The 21,326-nt window shown below is 39.0% G+C and overlaps 1 protein-coding gene and 1 long non-coding RNA gene across 6 annotated transcripts in view; one reads left to right on the forward strand and one right to left on the reverse strand.

Annotated features, from left to right (window-relative positions):
- The window catches only part of NTNG1 (netrin G1), a 153,261-nt gene that overhangs the window by 36,544 nt on the left and 95,391 nt on the right, over positions 1-21,326 (forward strand). The gene's annotated exons all lie outside the window — the stretch shown is intronic.
- LOC110402450 overlaps positions 1-21,326 on the reverse strand; it is a 55,024-nt gene that overhangs the window by 31,708 nt on the left and 1,990 nt on the right. Inside the window, exons 3-5 of the long non-coding RNA XR_002441089.1 lie at positions 18,520-18,600; positions 15,225-15,381; positions 8,535-8,704 (exon numbers count right to left, since the gene is read on the reverse strand). This is a non-coding gene — a long non-coding RNA (uncharacterized LOC110402450). The remainder of the gene's footprint in view (positions 1-8,534; positions 8,705-15,224; positions 15,382-18,519; positions 18,601-21,326) is intronic.

Consider the following 21,326-nt stretch of genomic DNA (forward strand, 5'->3'; position numbering starts at 1 on the left):
TCTGAGCAACTGGCCTTCAGACCTGCTCTGGCAGCAGTGAAATGAACTGTATCCAAAGTACTGTCCTATGGATAGATTACGAATGGGGGAGAAAGCAGAAGAAAAATCCTCTAATCTTTCCATTTTATACAGGCAGTAATTTTGATTTTTTATCTCTAGCAGTAATCGGCTAAAACTGGCTAAAGTAATCAAGCACAGATAAAAATGTGAGGTGTTTTGCTTCACTTATTTGTTTAATGTCACCATAGGGACCAAAAAAATGTGTACCGCATGCCTGTTTTATTACTGTGAATTACAAATTTTGTCAGCATTTAAAAATGAGCAGTAGTTTTGAGATTTTTCTAAGCATGCTGCTGTGCTATGATTTCTTTTCATAGTGAATTCAAAACAATTTTAAAAGCGTGAAGTATTTCTGATTCCCAAAGGACTCTGGCTTTGCTGGAAGGTGACAGCTCTAACACTGCACAGAAAGCCTTATATTAGTGTAGGCTCTAGTAATTTTTGGCAGATACATCCTTTGATTTTGAGATAGTAAAATAATATTAATTCTTTACTTAATTTACTTAATTAAAATAAAATCTTAATTAAAATAATCATATCCTCAACATTATATTTAATAGATGCGGATATATAGTTACACTTAATGGGCATGGTGTGAGAAGATCTGAAATCTTACCAGCAGTTTCTTTCCAAAGTAGTTTTTACCTGCAGAAATGATACATAAAAATATATCCCTAAAGAGTATCCTAAAGAATATCAAATACTTTTGCCCATATTTATTTATTGGTTCTTCTTCTTGAGATTTGCAATTAGACATCATTACATAACTACCAAATACTACAATAGTATCACTCTGCAGTTGCTTAGAGAGATCAAGAGAAGAAATTAAATATGCATTTCAAAAACAGAAATGTGCTTTCTGGCTTTATGTGCTTTCAAGTGAATATGAATTTTCAAACTAATATGCTTTATTCATTATAAGTGATTGAATGACTGTGACACAATTAACAGAAACCTCACAAGGTAGAGGATAATCCTTACAATGAGAAGTTAACAATTCACAGGACAATAGATTCAGGTAATACCTTGCTTTTCATTAGTTTAAGATTTCCTGAGTCATTTGATTTCAATCTCACAACTGAATTGCAACTTCACCGGGTAGCTGGAATTTTTTTTCTTTTAAGTTCTTGCTAGATTGCTAACTGCTTTCAGAAGACCACAAAGTATTTCCCTGTCTCCCAGTTATGAGTGCATCTGGTGGATTTCTCATCGTTACTGTACGACTGTCTCTGCAGTGCTAAATGGACCTATACAGTATCTGCCATAATAACGCTTCAGTCTTAAATTAGACTTCCAAGCAGAAAACCAGAAATTGTGAATAATAGTAACAGCGATTATCTGTATGAAAATTGCATCCATTTGAGAAAAAAGCTGTGATCTGGGCTACACGGAAATGAAAGGCAAAATTCCCAGGGGGAATTGGATTCTCTTTTCATGAAGGATAGAATATTAAGCAGAACACCCTCGACTGCATTCATCTGTAGATAAGGAGAATAAGTCACACGAGGTGTAGGACAAAGAGCTGTAACTGGGTTTTTTGATACATGATACACCTGCATCTTAACAGAACTTATTTCCCAGATGATCTCAGCACCAAAAAGCAGATAGGAGTAGACCTCTTACACTGGCGAAAAGCAGGCTCTGGTGCTTTTTCTGAGCTCAGGTGGGAAAGGTAAAGCGATGATTTTGGAGTTGATGCTTACTGGAGATGCATGATTGCTATATTCCTGTTGTCAAAGGTTAAATTGGACAAATAATACTCTTAGGGTGGTTGATTCTCTGTACCTGTAATAGTCATATATTTTGCAAACTTAAGTCTCGAGGTTTTCACACAGTCATATGACTAAAACCCGTTCAGTATCTGCAGTCTACAGCTTGCTGCATCAACATCGCTCTGGTTACCTTTTGTGTTTCTGCTAACTCCCAATAAATTACATAAACCATGCTCTAAAATCTTTAAAGCATGTTATATACAGTTTCTAAAGTATCTCAAATGGAGTTACAAAGTCAGAGGGAAACAACACGCACAGATTTTCCTTACGCCCATGAGCATCTCCAACTGGACCAAGAATGAGGGAGGCAGCACTGAGGGCCTCCGAGCCTGCAGTACGGCCCATCTGTGCGCAGCCAGCTGCAGCCCTCTCATTCTCACCACTTACAGCCCCTTTGCTCCTCCTTTCAGCCCCATGTTCTATAACAGGCACTGATGTTTACACCTGGTCACTGCTACACAGATGCAGTCTGAACAAAACGTGCAGAAATCACATTTCCATTGTCGATTTGCAGAGGCAAGAGCACTGTAGTTAATACACTAGTAGGGTATCAGTGGGATACAATTAATAATCCCGTGTTTGTGCATGCTCACTTTTGATTCAAGTTTAAAATGTTTCCATTTCCTTTTTCCTTCCGGAGACTAAGGGAGCGGTGGTGGTTAGGTGATTTCTTTTGCTGTCCTGCGCAGTCTATCCCCAGTGAAGACTACAGGACACACTACTGTCCCATTCTTACCTCAGAACAACGGCCAATTTATTCCCTACCGCTGCAACTGCGAATTCTTCCATGGTGACAGATTATATAAGAGAATTTTTCACTTAAAAATTCTGTTTCATTTTCACCCATTTATTCATTGTTTCAAAGGACCCATTATCTCTCCAATTTTCTATACCAATCCCCAAAAGGTCATGTTACTGTTTCTGGAACTTTTTGTGGAAAAATAAAAATGCAGTGCTTTTTTTGGATCTGAAAAAAAAAAATTCACAGCTGTTGCTGAAAAGGTTAAGAGTATGCCAGCAGCTCAGCTGATTAGCACAGGCTACTTCTGTTTGACGAGAGCTAGTATGCAGCCCTGAATGTTTTTCAAGTTTTCATTGTAGAGTCTGGCAGAACCAGTAAGTATTTATCTGTGAGAAAAGCAGCTTGGTGTCAAAGAAGTTTTGCTGATAAGATTCTGTCTGTTTTGCTGCTGGTGCTGATAGAGCTTTAGGTGGGTTGTAAATAATAGATATACTTGTACTGCATGTGTTAACTCCTATTACACACACAAGGAATGCAATCTCCCTGGCTTTTGGCTTTCCGTAATGAAGTGTTTATCAAAACAACATCTCTAACAGAAAACCTTCACTGATATTCATTTTAAGTGTCAAAACATTAGGTCAACTATTCATTTAAAAAGATATCTACATGCTTGAAGATTTTGATTATTGACAGATCTGTAAAGTGCACCTGCATTCACATGCTGAGAACATTAAGCCACCCTTAGATACAACTTTATCTAGATCAGCTGAAACAAGGCAATTTGCAAGGAAGTGTTATTTTCTTAACATTAGGAAATGCGTTTCTCAAAATTGTGTAGGAAATATCTTTCCATTAAAATAATAGAAAAGATTTAAAAAATAAATAGGGCTCAACTTACTCTATCTTTAGGAGTGATTAGTTTATTTCATTATAATCCAGTGTGCTTTCCACTGATGCATATTTCTTTTGGGGTTGATTGCATTAGAACTCAGTTTTCAGTACTTTTCAGATAAATACCAGACCTTTTTATTTGCAATTTCAATCAAAAATCAAAATGTTAATGCCCGTGCATAGAAGAAAAACAATATTGAGCAGATAACAACAGGGTGAAATTCTGAAGTTTAAAACCGGCCTTCATTACAGTCAATCTCTTTCTAACCATTTAGATATTCCAACGGAAACATTTTAGCACACGCTGTGCAGGCTGCAGACCTAGGTCTAGGAGGATGGCTTTGCAGAGGGGAATGCCTCTGATGCAGAAGCCCTCTCTCCCTGGGATACTAGCGCACACTGCTGGACAGTGAGGACATGCTACTGGATGTGGTGCTTAAGACCAGCTGGCTGTGCCCCTCCCAGCCCTCACGCACACGCTGGGGACAAGCTGTGGCACTGCTCCTCCTGCCCTGCCAGCGGAATGAGGGGGCACCTGCACTAATGTGGGGCAGCCCCCGTAGCCCCAGCAAATCCACCAGTGAACGCTCCACAGAGTGTTAACATGGCTCTGAGCAGTCACTTCAACTGCACAAGCAACGTTTCCTTTTCACTGCATTTCACATCAGAGCCTTTGCTGAATGTCTCTTCCCTAAACATCAGTGTCATTCTTCATGGCAGGTTCTGCACTACATTTAGAGATAAAAACCAAACTCTGGTGTAAAACGGGCTCTCTCTGGAGAAGGAGATGAGGAAGCTGCCAACTGCTCAGTGCCAACTGCTGTGGGCATCAAGCAGCTTTCTGTGTCTTCCCCAGAAACACAGGCACGCTCTTAAAGTACCCAGGCATTCTCACATGAGGCCATATCAGTCACACATTAGGTATTCAACTTTCATTCCTGTGTATTACTAATTGATAACCAAGGTCTCTACGATGCATCATATTTCATTTCACATCATAGTTGTAACTAGGTTCAACATGCAAAGAACGGTTCCTTAGAGCTAAAGATTTGAATGAAGAAACTTTATAGATCATAGTTTTACGTGACGTAACTACTATTCTCTAGCTGCTCAGGCCCACATTTTGCTGTTTTGCATGAGTTAAATCCAGATTGGTAACACTGGATTTAGCAGAAGTAGTATAGGCTTGTTGTCATTGTTTCTATTAATCTCAGTATTTTCCAGAAAGCACTAATGGTCCTAGTGCTCCAGGTCCCACCACTCTTAGTGATATCTTTGCATTTGGACACAATTTCAGCTTCAAAAAGTGCAGAGATGGGAGAGTGGAGAGCAGGAGTGAATGAGAAGAGGGTGACCTTTGTGCGTCTTGTCCTTTGTCTGCACCTCATACTCTGCCCATTGCCTGTACGGGAGCTCCCATTTGATAACAAGTCTAGAGAAAGCAATCCATAATTCGGATAGAAGACTATTGGTCTAGTTAGTGGGATTTTTTACTAATTTCCCTTAATTAATAAACCATTCCTAATTAGGAAAGCTGAAAAGAGAAAAAATCTAAACTATTTGAATATCTTCCAGTAAAGCCAAGCTGCAGAGCAGACTGCATCCTTAAAGGAAACTTGAAAGCTTCCAGTTATATGGCCTTCTTTCTTACCTTTCTCTCCAAACTCCCTACAGAAAACTCGCGTGAAATGCTGATCCATCTGAACTTGAAGTTTACACCTGCGTGAACCGCTTAGCTAAAGTTTTGGGTCAGCTTCCTGGCTACTGCATATACTTCAATATTTTTAATCTTTTATTTTTCTAGCCTTTTTGCTATTGCTAGATTTCAGCAGTTTTGAAATAGAAAGCAAAGGTGTTAAAAAAAATAAACCAATTTTTTCTTTTATCAGTCAAGGGAAAGCTGAGAGGGAAAGGAAGTGAGAAGCAAAGAAAGAGAAAAAGAAATTTGAGCAAAAGAGCAAGCACTATTATTTTTAGAATAGGCAGCTGCTTCTGACAGTTCACCTAAGGTAGTTTTCTATTTCTCTGCAGGACTTGGATTCATTCCTCTCAAGGCTTTTCTATTGATCCTCTTTCTTTCCAGAGTTCCTGACCTTCCTCCCCTCCTGTCCCAGCCCAGACGGCAGATTTTCATAAAGCTTGGCCAACCTGCCTGCACTTGCAGTTTACATTTCATCAGGGATACCTTGAAGATACTTAATCTGCTCATTTAAACCCTAGCAACTGAACTGGTTAGCGATATCCTGTAGGGCATATACTTTTTATATCCTTTTTTTTTTTTTAATAGAAGTTATCTATTAAAAGTCAGGTTGATTTTGCCACAACGGCACAAATCTTGCAAAAGTGGTCTAATATATTCTGTATATCCTGCTGCATGTTTTCAGAATGATTTCCAAAACAAGTTTTGAAACTATTCTGTGTCCATGTTTTTGACAGTTCAAGTGCTACATACAGAAATCTGCTTTCAAGTAAATTTTTCAAATTTTAAGTTTCACATTGAGCTCAGAGATCAGACTTGGAAATTTCAGACTTCTTCACCAGCTGCCATTTCTGTCCTCCTCAAAGCAGGACTGGAAACTGCCTGACCCTCCTTTCACAGTCTGTTCCGGCTCGCTGTCTACAAGGGACACTCCTGCACATCCTGTGCCTCACTGTCCCCGTCACCATCTGAGATCCCATCTGCTGCCTTCTGCCTCTGAGTGAGGAGCAGAGGATCATCCTGGGGGCTGTCTGAGGACAGTGTGGCTGTGGGGGCTCCATGGCAGCGAGACCTGGATGGGAAGCTGCCCTCGGGAGGCCGGAGGCAGAAAGAGCCCTTGCTGGTGCTGACAGATATGGGCAGCGATAAGGACGTGCAATGAAAATGACTAGGTGCTGTGCGGAGAGGGGAGAGGAGGAGGCTTGCTTTCTAGAAATTGCATTATCTGAGGAATGGAGGACAAAAAAATTGAATTGGGGAGTTAGCGATCCCTTCTTTGGCAAAGGGAAAAAGAATTTAGGCCACTGTGGCAATGGTAACAGGTGCTCTTTTAACAGCTGAGAAATTAGGAAAAGATTTTATTGTTTTCATGCTGTGTGGAGAAGAAAACCAAATGCTCTGAAGCCTAGGAGACATGAAAACAAGAGGTGTCTGAGGAGACGCCATAGAGAAAAGCAGAAAACAATTATTGAAGAGGAAAAATCTTCAATAAAATGTGCTTTGTTACTTATGCTTGGGTGTTTCTTGAACCACATCAGCACATCCCTGTTCTTGTATTCCTCAGCTGCCTGCTCTAGCTCTATTCATTCTTTTCTTTTTTCCTTCTTTTTCCATTGCTCCTCATCCTCTTTGTCAGTAAGGGAGGTTATTTGTCATGATTGATTTTTCTCTTGACACGTAACTATTCAATGGTTACCTGTCAGGCTTCTTCATCCCATGGCCAGGCCTACCTTGTCATGTACCTGCTATAATGTGCATAATGTGCAGTTAAATTTAAGTGATGGATATAATGACTCACAAGAAACCAATTTCAGTGTAATTTGAGAAGAATGTCAGGATGAGCGCTTCCTGGCAGCCCCTGGGGAGTGCCTCTCCAATCTCAACTAGTTTGAACCACCACTAGGGAGCAAGGCAGGGAATTCCTTTTATTTCTCCTCCATTCTGAAATGACAACCAAGCTAAATAAGTAAGCAGTATGAAGTAAATCCCATCCTTATATATATCTAATACCAAAAAATCAGTAAGAATTGTATTGTCCAAGAAGGAGCTTATTTTGGGCTTTTTTCTTTCTTTCTTTTTTATTTTTTTTAGTAATTAATTTTGGTGGTTAGGATTTGTAAAAAGAAAATCTGTGCAAAGAAAAGAGTGTTAAGAAGGGTGCCTGTAGCATACATGCGTTATTCTAATCCATAGGGAAAACACTTCTGTTCTTATTTAAAACCTCCTCTGCAGTGCCACCATGAGCATTGCTGTGCAGCATTGCCTCCAGCCTGCCGCTGGGGAGTGAAGCTGCCTGCTGCCCCCAGTATGAAGGGGGAGTCAATGAGACTTCCCAAATTCACTCACTTGGTAGCATTTTTAAGTATTACTAATTCAGAAAGGGAAATGTACTGTCACTTCTCAAAAAAAAAAAAAAAAGTGATGCCCGTCTTCAGCTGCAATAAATCAGTAAAATGGCACTAGGCTGACTTATGCTGGCTGAGCATCAACCTATGGCTTTCAGAAGGACCTGTCTCCTAATTCATAAAGGAGAGCTGAGCTTACATTGTTTATGCTGAACCTGTGTCCAAGCACATAACTTTCTCTGCCACTTAATGTTCACAGACCACAATTGCTTGTCTGAGGTTTTGTGGTTGAAAGACTGGGTTTGCTGGGTATTTTCTGTTTGCCTTGATGGTTTTTTTTTGTTTTGGTTTGGTTTTTTCAGTTTCCAAGTGTATATATCCTTTCTGTTCTACTTTGACATTGACAGTCTTTTGCTTTAGTCTGAGCACATATGAACAAACAACCCAATCTGCATAAAACATGTCACCTTTCACTCCTGAAATTAGTATTCTTCAAAACAAACCACTATGTTTATATTGCTTATAACATCCTAACTATGACAGCCAAAAAAATGAGTACAGTAGGCTCACCATTTAAAGCTGATTAAATTAATTGCTATTCAAGTCATAGCTGAGATTAATTATTGTGTTTGTGTAGGATGTTCGTTAAGAGGTTTCCTGATTGCTGTTCAGAAGATTGATTACTTGTTACATTTACCATGTGGTTTCTGCGGGGAGAACGTCTTTTAGGCTTCAGCGTTTACAAACATACAGAGGCCAGGCAGGGCCATTGAGGAGTGAGGATACATACATCTGCCATATCGAGAAGCCACGACAAATGCCTGCATTAATATCAAGCTAGGAAATTGAAGACACATAAAGCAGATGTGCGATTTAAAGTGCCTGAATGTAGAGATAATAACACAGCCTTAGGCAATGATATACCTCTAGTAATTACTGTAAAGAGAAATTAAAAAGCAATACAGAACAAAATGTCAATTGGCAGGTTTGTGTGGACAAGGCAAATAATTTACAAAAGAACGTACCTGATTCATTGCTACACCCATCACACAATGTGCAAAAATCCAAGTTTCCATTCCTTGAATCTCATGGTTTGACAACAGTGCAACACAGGCTTTGCAGGCAAACAGGGAGGTATATGAAGTTTCTCCTAGACACTTGCTGTTTTGGGGCAGAGGTGGGAATATTGGGCTTCCTGTGGGGAAAAGAAAGCACACAGTTACATTTAGTAAGTTGAAGATTTGATAGGCATTTATACATACGTTGGTTTTAAATGAATTCAAGAATAAATTCAAGTGTAACTCAGATTAGGGGGCATGCTTAGATCTGGTAGAGACTAAAGACAAATGTAAACTGTTAGGTTTTTTTGTTTGTTTGTTTTTGGTTTTTTTATGTCCTGCAGGACTCTCAAAATAGATAGAGGTAGATTCTCAGTCCAAATTGCCTGACCTGTTCTTCCTTTTTATCCAAATAACAAACATGATCATAAACTGCTGTTTACAATAAAACTAAAACATACTGAATAGAAGGTGAAAAAAGGAGAAAGCATAAATAGAAGCACAGCACTCACAGCTGTCCTAAGTAACTGTTTTAAAGATTTTCTTCTGATGTAGTGCTAAAATAATAATAGGACTTCGTATAACTTTGCAACAGAGATGATGTGTTTGTAGCTTTTTACATGGTGTCCATCTTCTTTCATTTGTTAACCAACTTCTATCTTTACTACTGGAGAAGTTAACAACGCATAAAAAGGGGAAACGTTTACTTTAAAATTCAGTAAAGCAGAGCCTGATAAAACATTTTAGCAAGCACTCAAGATGCTACCATCTCTAACAGGAGCTCGATTCCTACGAGTCTTCTTGGTGGAGGCAGTAGAAGTTCCTGTCAGAAAGCGTTCACATGTCCTGAGTACATGAGGACTCCCATTTTCAGCCGGTAGGCTGAGGTACCCTGTCAAATGTTATTGCTTAAGTTAAGAGTGGAAGGAACTGGGTGTGGTGATGATACATATAATGCAACAGCTCAAAAAAAAAAATAGTTCATATGGTTGTGTTGCGATCTCTTTAGATGCAGCAAACAAATTCGGTGCAGAGATATGTGTCTTAATGTAATGATTAGTGCATGTCCACAGACACCGGTCCACTCAATAAGTAAACTGATATTAAACTTCTCCTTTGAAAAAAATACTTTTTAGAGCTACTAGCTAGGCTTACTTACCAAACTCCATTTAAACCTGCTTGCTAGAGTTGCCAGCTGCTAGGCAGATACTGCATCAGTGAATAACATTTCCAGACCACCCATGGAAATGTATAAATCTACCTTACATCAAATGCACCATCTTATACTTCTCCACATCCCCATTCTTTTATTTTTAAAAATGGCACATTGGCATGTTAAGTACAATTTCTTAACATTGCAGGACATAAAAATTAAATTACAGTCAAGCTCCATTAAAAGCCTGCTATGGCTCACAGACATGCACTCTTTCAAAGAGCGTCTTTAGACTTTTGGGGGGGGAGGAGGCTAGAAGAGCGGGAGGAAAAAGAGAACTTCATAAAGTTTCACTTCTAACTGTTCTGCGTGAGAAGTTCTTGCTCTGGTCTTTACTGCTTGTTTAGTTATTTAGCATAATGGCTAGGAAGATGGAGGAATGAGAGGAATTTATACAGTAGGTAAAATGACTTAATGGTAATTCATTTTTGTAATCTAACATTGTTCCATCCAATTTTCTTTATCCATCTTAAGATGGTGACCTTTTATTTTCTTATGCTTTTCTTTTTGTGCGCAGAATTCTTCACTGTAGGTAGGCTGCTGTCTTCAGACCAGACACTCAACTCTTAGCCTCACACACAGCAAAAGCGGTCATTTTATGTGCATGAACAGTTATGCTATTTGGATTGTGTTAGCACATGTTAAAAAAAAAAAAAGCCAGCAATAAAAAGCCAAGACCACTGGGAACTCCAAGTAATGCATGATCCTATTACCCTACACTTTCAGTGCTAACATTGCCACCTCGGGACAAGCCCCACAGGCACACACACGCATTTTTGTGAAGCAGTTTTTCCCTGATTTTCCCTTGTGAACATACCCATTGTGCTATGACTAGGGATGGATGAAATGCAGTGCAGGTTGCTGGTTATAATGGTTACCCTTTTCTGAGGATATTAGCTTCTAGAATAAAAAAACTGGGACCGTGACTAAAATAGGGACCGTAGGCACGACTGATCAGAAGAGTTACGAGGACAGATTTGACACAAATACTTTTTGCTAGAACATCATGTTCTAGGAAAAGGAAAGGAACTGTAGCCAAATACCTCTCAAAATCAGGAAGATGGCTGAAAAGGTGAAAAGAGAAAGTACTTTTTAACCTTGTCTGGAGAGGTGCTTGGGCCCAGTAAGAGCCTACATTCATAATTGTTGGAAAGTGGGACCTTCCGCATATTAATACTGAATACGTAGGACTGTATTAACAGACAATCTTCTCCATCGCCAATTTTTCAAAGAAAACAACAAGACTCCTGAGGAATAATCTAAAAGGAATGATGATTAAGGAGAAAAAAAAACAGGAGCTTCAATTATTTTTTTTTCTCTTTTCTGATGACCTCAATTCTTCACACTCTTCTGTTTCATACCATTATCACCTCTCTATTTTAGTTTTACACAGTGTCATTGACAGTTAGTGATAACTTATTTTAGAATTTGGTTCTGCTCTTTTTTTTCCCCCAAGTAACTTTCCTTTCAGGCTGTTTTCTTGGCCAAGGAGACAGCCCACAGTCTACCTGTAAAAATGTACAAGTAAGGACAGCTTTGTTTAGAGCTGAATTTCTGTAAGCAATCACTCCTAACAACACTCCAGTCACCGATCCCATTTATACAGTATTGCATGTTATCCACACAATTAGCTCACAGAAATAGTTGCAGTACCTTCACGGAGGCTACTCTGGGGACTAAATGCTGTCAGCTGTGAATAAAGAATTCACATTTTATTCTTTGGCTGGAAGGTTTGCAACAACATTTGTCAATAAACGCTTCCTGTGAAAAGTATTGCACAAGTGCTGCTCCTCTGTCTGTAAAACTTTACACTTCTGAGGCTCGAGTACTTTCACAAGTAAAAATCCCAATAATGGTAGCAGTATCAATTGTGAGTGGTTGGGAAAACAAAACTTAATTTAGCTTGCATGTACTTGAGTGTCAAAATCTTCATCTTCTGAGGTGCTGATATATTTTTTCAGAGAAAACTGATTTTAATTAAATATAATCTAGTAAAACTTCACATATATATGACGATTCAATTTCCTAACTTTTCGGTCTACCACAGCTTTAATGAAGTCACAAAAGTTATTCCCACATTATCCTGCCTTAAACAGACTTTCCCGTAGCATTTTTTTTTAAATGAGAAAGCAAGCAACATAGTCCAGATTTTATCTAGGTTTTCACAGCACTAAGTAGTAAATGCATACTTCTAGGGAGATTTTATTCAGCCACTACTGATATGATCCAGGAGACTACAGATGATCTCCCCTCAAGCTCTGGAATAGTTTAGGGATGTAGCACAAAATCTACTTTCCACTTAACTACTTTTGCAGTACGTCGTGCACCAGTGGAAAAACATTATTTTCCTCAAAAGTTGAAAGAGAAACTGCACTAAAATAAAGGAACTGTATTGTCCTTACAGGAACTTGGTTTGTTATGGATAACGGCAAAAATTAAGCAGGCCTTTCTCAGTCTTTATTAGTCTAACAACTCAAAAGCCAAAATGAATCCTTTGTGCACTTTCTTACCATTTGACTTATACTACTGTTGCCTTTTAAAGTACTTAAAAGATAGAAGGCATGAAATCACTAAGGAGAATGGAGTCCGGAATGCTGCTTTTATAGGTTAAACATATACTTCCTTACACGATCACTCTCACATTTGTTATTCTTGATACATCACTAGCTCAGAAAAGTTTTGTTTCCAAAGATTTGTGTGCACACATCATTGCTGCCCATGCTGCTAATGCTGTGCAGGCAGAACGTTGCAGCATGCTCTCAAAGCAGTAGTTCTATTTGCAAAACATTCTGTGTATTCCTAACTTCAACTTGGTGTATTATTTTAAATGGGATACTTCATAACTGATCTAAAAAAAACAACACAGAAGTAGAGAAAAATATAAAGTTCAGTAATAACATAACTCCAAATAATAAAACAGCAGAAGTCTCCATCTGAGGTGATTGAAGGGGTACATCACTTATCCCTTTAGTGCTATTCTTTCCACCCTTACAATTACTCAACCTTATGGATTTATTTTACTCACAGTATCCAGATATAATGTAGTGTATTCCTTCTTTCTTTTATCTACCTTTTTTTTTGTGAGAATTTCAATATCATGGACTCTCACTACTGTTTGCAAATTTCTGTGTCTTGGAGAAAATCTACTTCAGTTTTAATTCATGAGAAGATCTCCACAGCCTTTAGTGTGAATTAAGAGGGGCACGTGAAGGACCAAGTGGGAGAGGAACAGCACCAAATACTTGTAAGGCCCAGCCTTATTGTTGTTTGTTGCACCACTCCCTAGAGCATTCGGACTCCTGACACACTCATGAACTCACGATTGCAGGTTGTGGCTGTTCTGCTGCGTGATTAGAATCCTTCTCCAAGGCACAGGAACAAGCAAACACCTGAGATTCAAAGAACCGTGCATGACAGCACATCATTGTGACAGCAATGAAAGAGCAACTGGCTCTCGGCAAAATAATAAAACTGACAATCAGATCTATTAAAATGCTGTCAAGACTGGGAATGCCTCGTGGCAGCACCTTTCAGCAGGCTGTTGGTCTAGGACCACTGACTTGCTACTGCAGTAGCAAAGTGTAAACAAATATTAATACATAGAATAGCCCAGCAGAAAGAATTTTCTTATTTCACGGTTTAGCTTAAACCGTTACATTAATCTCACTATGGTAGCTGAACCACAAGTGTTTTATAGAGACTTATGGTATTCTTTGTATTTGTGCCTCTAGAATCAAAAGGCTGAACATGGGTTGGTAGTCTCAACTATGAGCTGGAGCAAAAAGCAGAATTGGCGATACTGAGTTTAAAATCCATCTTTAACATATAATTCAGTTCTTAATGACAAATTCTGGCTATGAAGTCTTTTTCAGTCCTTTTATCGCTTGTGTTTACGTCAGCATAAGCCTCACTTCACCATACTGCTGCAGACTCCGCTAATAAAGCCACCCATTTATAGGTGGTACTAAAAAACAACCCATTCACGGTGGTGACTGACAAGTATCAAGCATCTTAAATGAAGGTGCCCTGAAGGACTTGTGGCCTGCAGTGTAATTTAATTAAGATATCCTAGTGATAGCAATTATACCATCTATGACAGCTAGTCCGTTATAAAGCATTTCTTTAATTAAGAAAAGGTGGTACCTGAGAAAATAGATCTACTATGAAGCATGGCTTTCACCTGGAGAAAAACAGTTGTTATTCATGTTTCCTCGTGTCACACATTTGTTTTTCTGCCTTTTTATCTGCCTTTCTCTGTCTAGCCCACACTGAGAGCATTTGCAGGATAACCCAGATAAACCACATTCATCAGTCTCTGCCTGCTCATTCAAACTGTTTCTTTTTGTATGGTTTTCTTTACATCCATACCAAACTCACGCCTAGCCTGTTAACATAACAGGAATTTCCTGGAAACTCTAGGGATCACGTTCAGTTCTTATGCTGAATTCTGGTTTGACCCAGCAGGTGGCTCACTCCCCTCCTTCCCAGTGGGATGAGGGAGAATCCGGAAAAACAAAGTAGAACTCCTGGGCTGAGATAAAGCTATTTACTAAGGTAGAGAAAAGGAAAAGGATAATAGTTATGACTATATATGTAATGTATATAACAAGTGATGAGAAATCAATTGCTTACCACCCTCTGACCAGCGCCCAGCTAGCCCACTGAGCAGCAGAAGGAAGAGATGAAGTCCCACTCCCCTTCAACTCTCCTTCCACATGGTGTCATATGGTACGGAATATCCCTTTGGCCAGCTTAAGTCAGCTGTCCTAATTCTATTCCCTCCCAGCTCCTTGGACCCTTCACTGAGAATGGCCTTGGCTCTGTACAACACAGTTTAACAGTACCTATAAACACTGGTGTGTTATCAGCATTGTTTTTCTCCTAGAATTTAAAACATAGCAGCATACCAGACACTCTGAAGAAAACAATTCCATCCCAGCTGAAACTAAGGCATAACTAAAGGAAAAATATTCAATAACTTGGGAACAAGTGGGCAATTCAGCTAGCCCAAGCTGAAGGCACAGTGCTATGCTTGTAGCTGCAGGAACCTCATGCACACTGAGGTCAAGTCACTTGCCTGAGCTGGCATCAAGGGGAGATCAGCTGATGGCAAATCAGGGCAGCTTCAGAGAAGTGTGATGCATGTGGAGCTGAAAGCTGCTGGAAAGTGACAGGATGATCTGGGACCTCATAAATACTATGATACCTCCTGGAGCTTTAATTCTATTGCCTCTCAGGTTTTATTCAGTAAGAACGTCTGTTGATTTCAATGAATTCTTGACTACGAATTAATTTAATTGAATCCAAGGATAGGACTCACTGAAAGAAGCTTCAGAGAATTGGAATAAAATCATAAAGTCCTAATAAAAAATCTTCTGTGGCATAAGGTTATTTTGTAACATAATAAATACTTAAATCTCTCTTCATGTATTCAACATACTCACAGTTTGAAATGATTTTCTTCTAACATGCTCACTGATACCAAAACACTCTGAAATTTCTGGTTTTGAGCATCACAGCCAAACTCTTGGCATTAGGCAGGCTTCCAGTCATCCATGTATATACACAGGCAGTTTCTCCAGTCTGGAACAGGACAGGACACTGCAACAGAATGTTGGAGTTGAAGATTCTTGCAAGCTTAAATATTTATTTTTGTACTTCTGAGTTCCCAATTCTTAATTCTGCAAAATAACGATTCTAAAATTAAGTCTCGCAAAGCAGTCTAAGAAATATTGGCACTTCAGAAAGCTTTACTAGGCATAATGTCAGATGGAGGAATTGATTTTATAATCTAAAGCTAGTCAGGACTGTGTTCCAAAATACATACAGATAAGTACAGAGATATAGATGGAGATAGTCACAAATGTTTGCAAGGAGGCAGATTTTTTTTTTAAATAGCTTCCATGACAAAGACCAGTAACTCTCAGGTTGCTTGTCAAATAAATTACAGTAATAAACCATTCTAAGTAGCTCATCATGACATAGCAAGGGTATTAAAGATAACTTAACAGACTTGCTTTCTTATTTATTTTTTTAATTTTTGGCCAACTTTTGAATTTACAAGCATCAACATAAAAAATTGATTATTGAACTAACGTATTCAAATTCTATGCAACTAAATTCACAGAAATAATCTCAAATCCATTTCAAATTTAGGACCCTGTGTTGACTCCAGCTATCAGCTAGAATTTAGAGCTATTTCTCATTGATTTCACTGCAGCACATTCAGCATATGCCCAATCAAAAATTAGGAGAAATGAAGAAATGTAAGGGCATAAATCTTTTGAAGTTGCTTTTTTTTTTTTTTTTCCATTAACACATCACAGATGGCCACGTTGAACAGGGTGATTTTGTATGCTGTCTTAAAGGTCGTTACAAGCAGAGCTATGCCACTCCCCAGCCTTAACAACCTTTATTTTGGGCCTGAACCTACTCATATGGTGCATTCAAGGTGTTTTTATATAAAAAGTATAACTGAGGAAACTGAAATACTGCATATCTTTAGAGAGGCACATTGCTTTTGTTCATGGCATAACACAGCCCTGAATTCTGCGTGTGAGGAAAAAAAACCTCATTTTCTCCAAGGGCTTTTATTTTTGCACCCTCATAAATAGTGGCTCCTTTTATAGACAGTTATTTTTCATTCTAATAAGCGTACTTCACACAGCTCCTCCAGTACAAACTAGGAGCTAAAAGTCCCTTTAAAGATAAATGCTGGAAGGCACAATATTGCTTAAATTGCAGAGTAGTTGCAGTAATACACCAAGGCACATCCACCACCATGGTCAAGTAACTGCACCTTCCTGGCTCTGGCCACTGCATAGCCCCACCACTGGAGCCTCACACTTCAGAGACACGTGTGAGCCTTACAGGGCTGATGTGGCCATCGCGCCCTCAGTGAGGGCTGCAGGAGCCAGACAACCTGAGGCATTCCCATCTAGATACCCCTGACCCAAGGCCGTGCAGCTGTGGGCTGGCTGTGGCTGCTGCAAGCTTTTGACCTTTCTTGTAGGACATCAGCCTGCAAGTCACCTAGCCTGTCAGCAAGGAGTTCTGCAGGCAGCCAGCAAGTCATTAAACAGCATTTCTACTCAAAAACAGTAAAACAGACAGATGGGCTTGGAATGAGGAAATATAATTTTTCAGATTTCAAATGGCAGCAGTTAATTGCATTACTTTATCTGAGGTGTTTCTCTTTATCACGTCTTCAGCAAGACAAGCCTGTGATGGGTGGAACTGATAGGGAATATAATATGCTGTAATTTATTGCTTCCCAGGGTGGTTCAGGGAGAAGAGCACACTCAGAGATTCTGTTATCGTCTTACTCTGTAATGAATTGTAATGTGTTGGGATAAAAGGAATCCTTGCCCTTAAACTATACCTTCAGGCAAACGTAGAAAGTTTATTTCTTCTGCTATAGAAAAATAACACATAGTCTCTTCTTGTGTAGAGCATCCCCCACCTACCAAAGCACATAGATTTTTCAGGGCGCATTGACACTGGCAATGTGTCATTCAGCCAGGCACAGCCAGGCTTCACCCTGATGGAAGCTAACAACATAGGCACAGAAGCAGCATCACCATGTGTATTCAAGGCAAGAGCCTGGCAGCACCGAGGCTCACAGGTAAACCTGAGCTGGACAACTGATGCCAGCACCGCGTATGTAGCCCATGGCTCCTCCTTGCTACAGCAGAGGCTGCAGAGGTTGCAAACACAATCTTATATTCTGCAACTTAACCACAGCTCTACCGTGAAAGAAGGCTCTTCTTTTCCAGATTCCAATTTATTCCCAGTAAAGTCAATAAGGAAATTTGGCTCAATTGAATGAAGATGCGTGCTACATGTACAATTATGTGCCAAATGAAATTATTACATACATTATCCCAGGCATTTCTTCCATTTCGAGGTGCTCTTCTAATTCAGAAAAAAAGATTTTCCTTTGGGCTTGGGAAGTCAGTATCATTTGGGACAGTAACTGAAGCCATGGGAAAAAAAAAAACATCACCAGGAATATATATTTTATATATAAATCTTCACTTCCCATCACTCTGAGCCCACTACTTGTGGCAGGAGAATCCAAAGGCAGCAGCAGCAATAACACTGCTTTCACAGCCTCACCTCTGTGTTGGGCCAGAGCAGCTGCTTCTGTTGCTCCTGCCCTGCAATCTGCCAGTTGGGATTAGCATGATGAAATACATTTTGCAAGTGGCAGGCTGTTAGGAGTCAGCACAACCACGTAACATCTGCAAATTCACACTTCTGGTAACAGTCTTAGTACAGATTTTAGGAAATTACTGTATATTTTTCAGAGATATACCCTTATTCCTGATTATGGATATATGTAGTAAAGAAAATTACATAACCATCTCCAGCACATAACTGAATTACCAGCTTATCATAACATTTGCTACCTTTCCTCAAAAGATACTGTACATATTGATTGAATTACTTATATTGATGTGGTACACTAATGTGGACTTAATGAGCGTCTTCATTCTCTTTCAGAATACTATGTGCTGTAATCTGAATGTGTAGAGATGTTGCACAATTTATTGTGCATATAAGTACAACATTCCTCCACTGAATAATGAAATTCAACATTGAAATTTGTTTCTTTAGGAAGTCCACGTTACTGTGTTTCTTCAGAAACATTTATTTTTTCATCTTGACTAATAAATGAAGGCAAAACAACGTAGCCCACCTTTTAAGAGAAATGAAATGAAATTGAATTTCACTTACAATTGTCATTTTTTGTTTATGTCACTTTTCCTTCTTCCTTTCCATGGTTCACATACACAGGTCTTCTGAGTCTGGGAAATTCTGTGAATAAAAAAAATGACCAAATACAGCAAAAATGAATGCAGATTCTGTGGCAACAGAAAAAGGGTACTTCTTTTTTTAATATATTAAAGCAATGTTTCTGCATAACATCAGTAATTCTAATTGTGGTGTTTGACATTCAGCGTTAATCTGCTGGCTCTAAAGCTTATTAAAAATGGCAGTAGATGCAGTAATAATACAGAAGCGGGTCAGAAATTCTGAAAAAACAATACCGACATTGAGAATCAGAAATAAAATTACAGTTAATATAGAAATACAATTTTGCATGAAATCCTCAGGCATAAAATCAATAATACTCAGGACTGGAATGAATAGTGCCTACAGATGCAGACAGTCCCAGAAGCGCAGTTGAGACATTCCCAACCAGAATTTATCCTTTTTAGTTCCTTTTACTTGTTGTCTGGCTCTGCAATTTCTTTTCGCTATGGCAAAAAAAAAAAAAAAAAAAAAGAACAAAGACCAAAATTTCTCTTAGGGAAAAAAAGCCTTTGGGGCAAAGGACAGGGGTCTGTTCTTGGCTTAACCACAGCTCATCACCTCTGTGATGCTCTTCCCCAGCTGTAATTTTACAGGCAGCTTAACGCTGCAAATCATCTGGAGATCTACAGCTGGAAAGTAATAAGCAAAACTAAATTCATGTTGTAGTATAATATTTAAGAACTTTCTGTAGAACTAAGTAACAACTCTGCTACCCTTATTCATAGAGAAACATGCTACATTACATAGTAATGAATGAACAGCCCATTTAAATTGGTACGAGTATGCAGAATAGGGACGATAATTTATGGGGAAAGACAACCTGCCTTGGTTTAGCAAAGCTTCCCATTTCCTATGATATCAAAGTGAAAAATGATTATTTAGAGAAATAACTGTTCCACTGCACTCAACACTTGCCGCATTGTAAAGACTAATAAAATACCAACTTACTTAGGATGACTTCCTTTTTGAAAAATAGCACATTTGAGACATATCCCTCCATGTTCTGTGTTACATTTGATAAACAAGTTAACTAACGCAGCTGTTCAAGAATGCTCTTAAGTCTCCTACAGAGGAGGCAGGAATTGTACCTCAAAAATTAAGTTAAAGCCAACTGCAGTTTGTGACAGGTAATCATTAATGACTGCTATGGAGGATTTCATATCCTTCTGCTCATTGTCTTTACATATTTCGTACATAATATCCCACATATTATGAAGAACAGACATGAATATTTGTTGTAGTTAAACATTTAGGCAAGAGGGCAGCATCTTTTAATTTGGAGGAAGTTAAAAAAAAAAGAGAAATTGTAAGCCGTGTTCCCCAAGGGTGAATACTTAATTGCCTTTAAGACATTTCTTATCTGTGGTTTGGGTTTTGTTTTATGGCCCCCTAATATTTTCTAGTACAGAGACTTCTGTTTCAGTGCATGAAAATAGTTTTCTATACACTTCATGTCAATCAGTATAGCTTGATGCAACATTTTGTTATATCAGACTCCATCACGATGGTTTGCCAGTATTCAGAGTAAAATGTGAAGCCTACAAATCACAATGAGATAATGTAATATGCCTTCCACCATAATCAGCTGCTCTTTCAAGGTGTATTATATTTCACAGTTCCAGAACTCTCTCACTTTTAGGAAAAAAAAAAACACAGAACTTGCAGGTGAAGCAAAGAAAAAAAGTTGAAGCATGCTCACATACCTGCATGCATACAGAGAGAAACAAGTACTGACTATAGAAAACAAAGAACTCTTCATACCTGAATTTAGATCACAGAATTTGCAAGAAAAATGTCTCCAGTGCAGGCCTCAATAGCATTTGCATGTACCATGTTAACATGCACAGTAAGAAATCCAAATTTGCTGCCCTAAACCCCACTGTTAGTCGGGAGAGTAAAATCCTAATGATTCCTTGAGGTAACATATTTAATAAAAGCAATTTTGCTGGGACACAACTAGTTGCACCTGAGTCTGATGCGCATTCATACCCTCAGAAGAGTCTTTTACAGCATAAGCAGCTACTTGAATGTGTGACATTTGTGTATATAAATTATCTTTTTACAGATGAGCACAAATGTGACAGAACAGGCAATTTAGCTCTTTGTTCACAATGTAGGGTGTATTTTCACGTTGCCCTTAAGCCAGCCAATCTATATTGCTTCACTTCTGTCCACAGCCATTGCACCCTGACACTCATGTAGCCAAGCTGTACATCAGATCAGAGACTCGATTCAATGGAAAACAAAGTGGGAAAAGAAACACTTGCTTTCCAGACACTTCAGTCCCCTCATCCTGCTCACCACATAGCAGCAAAACTGCTAGGCACAACTGATGGTAAAAAGGTGGAGGTCTCAAAGTCAGTAGGAAATTTGTCCTTGGAGACCTTCAGCCCACCAGTAAAAGGAAAGGACTGAGCAATCAGCAAACTCCTGAGGAAGTGGCAAGCCCACAGCAGAGGTACTGCTCTGAAGGGAAAAAGGATTTTCCAAGCGGATCCACTGAAAGGTGCCAGACTGGAAAGAAAAATTGCACAATACGCTATTTTTTTTTTTTCCCCCCCAAGAATTCCCTTACCTTTCAACCCTGCAACTTAAAAGAGCTAAGCTCTTGTTGCTTTAAATAACTTTGTTCTAAGTTAGTGTTAAATTAGCTGTAACATCTGGAAGGCCTTACTCTGATTTGCTGCAAGGAAAAGGTACAGCCACATGCAAGCACATGGTTGCAG

Source organism: Numida meleagris, chromosome 7 (genome assembly GCF_002078875.1).
Source record: "Numida meleagris isolate 19003 breed g44 Domestic line chromosome 7, NumMel1.0, whole genome shotgun sequence".
In the NCBI taxonomy this organism is placed as follows: domain Eukaryota; kingdom Metazoa; phylum Chordata; class Aves; order Galliformes; family Numididae; genus Numida; species Numida meleagris.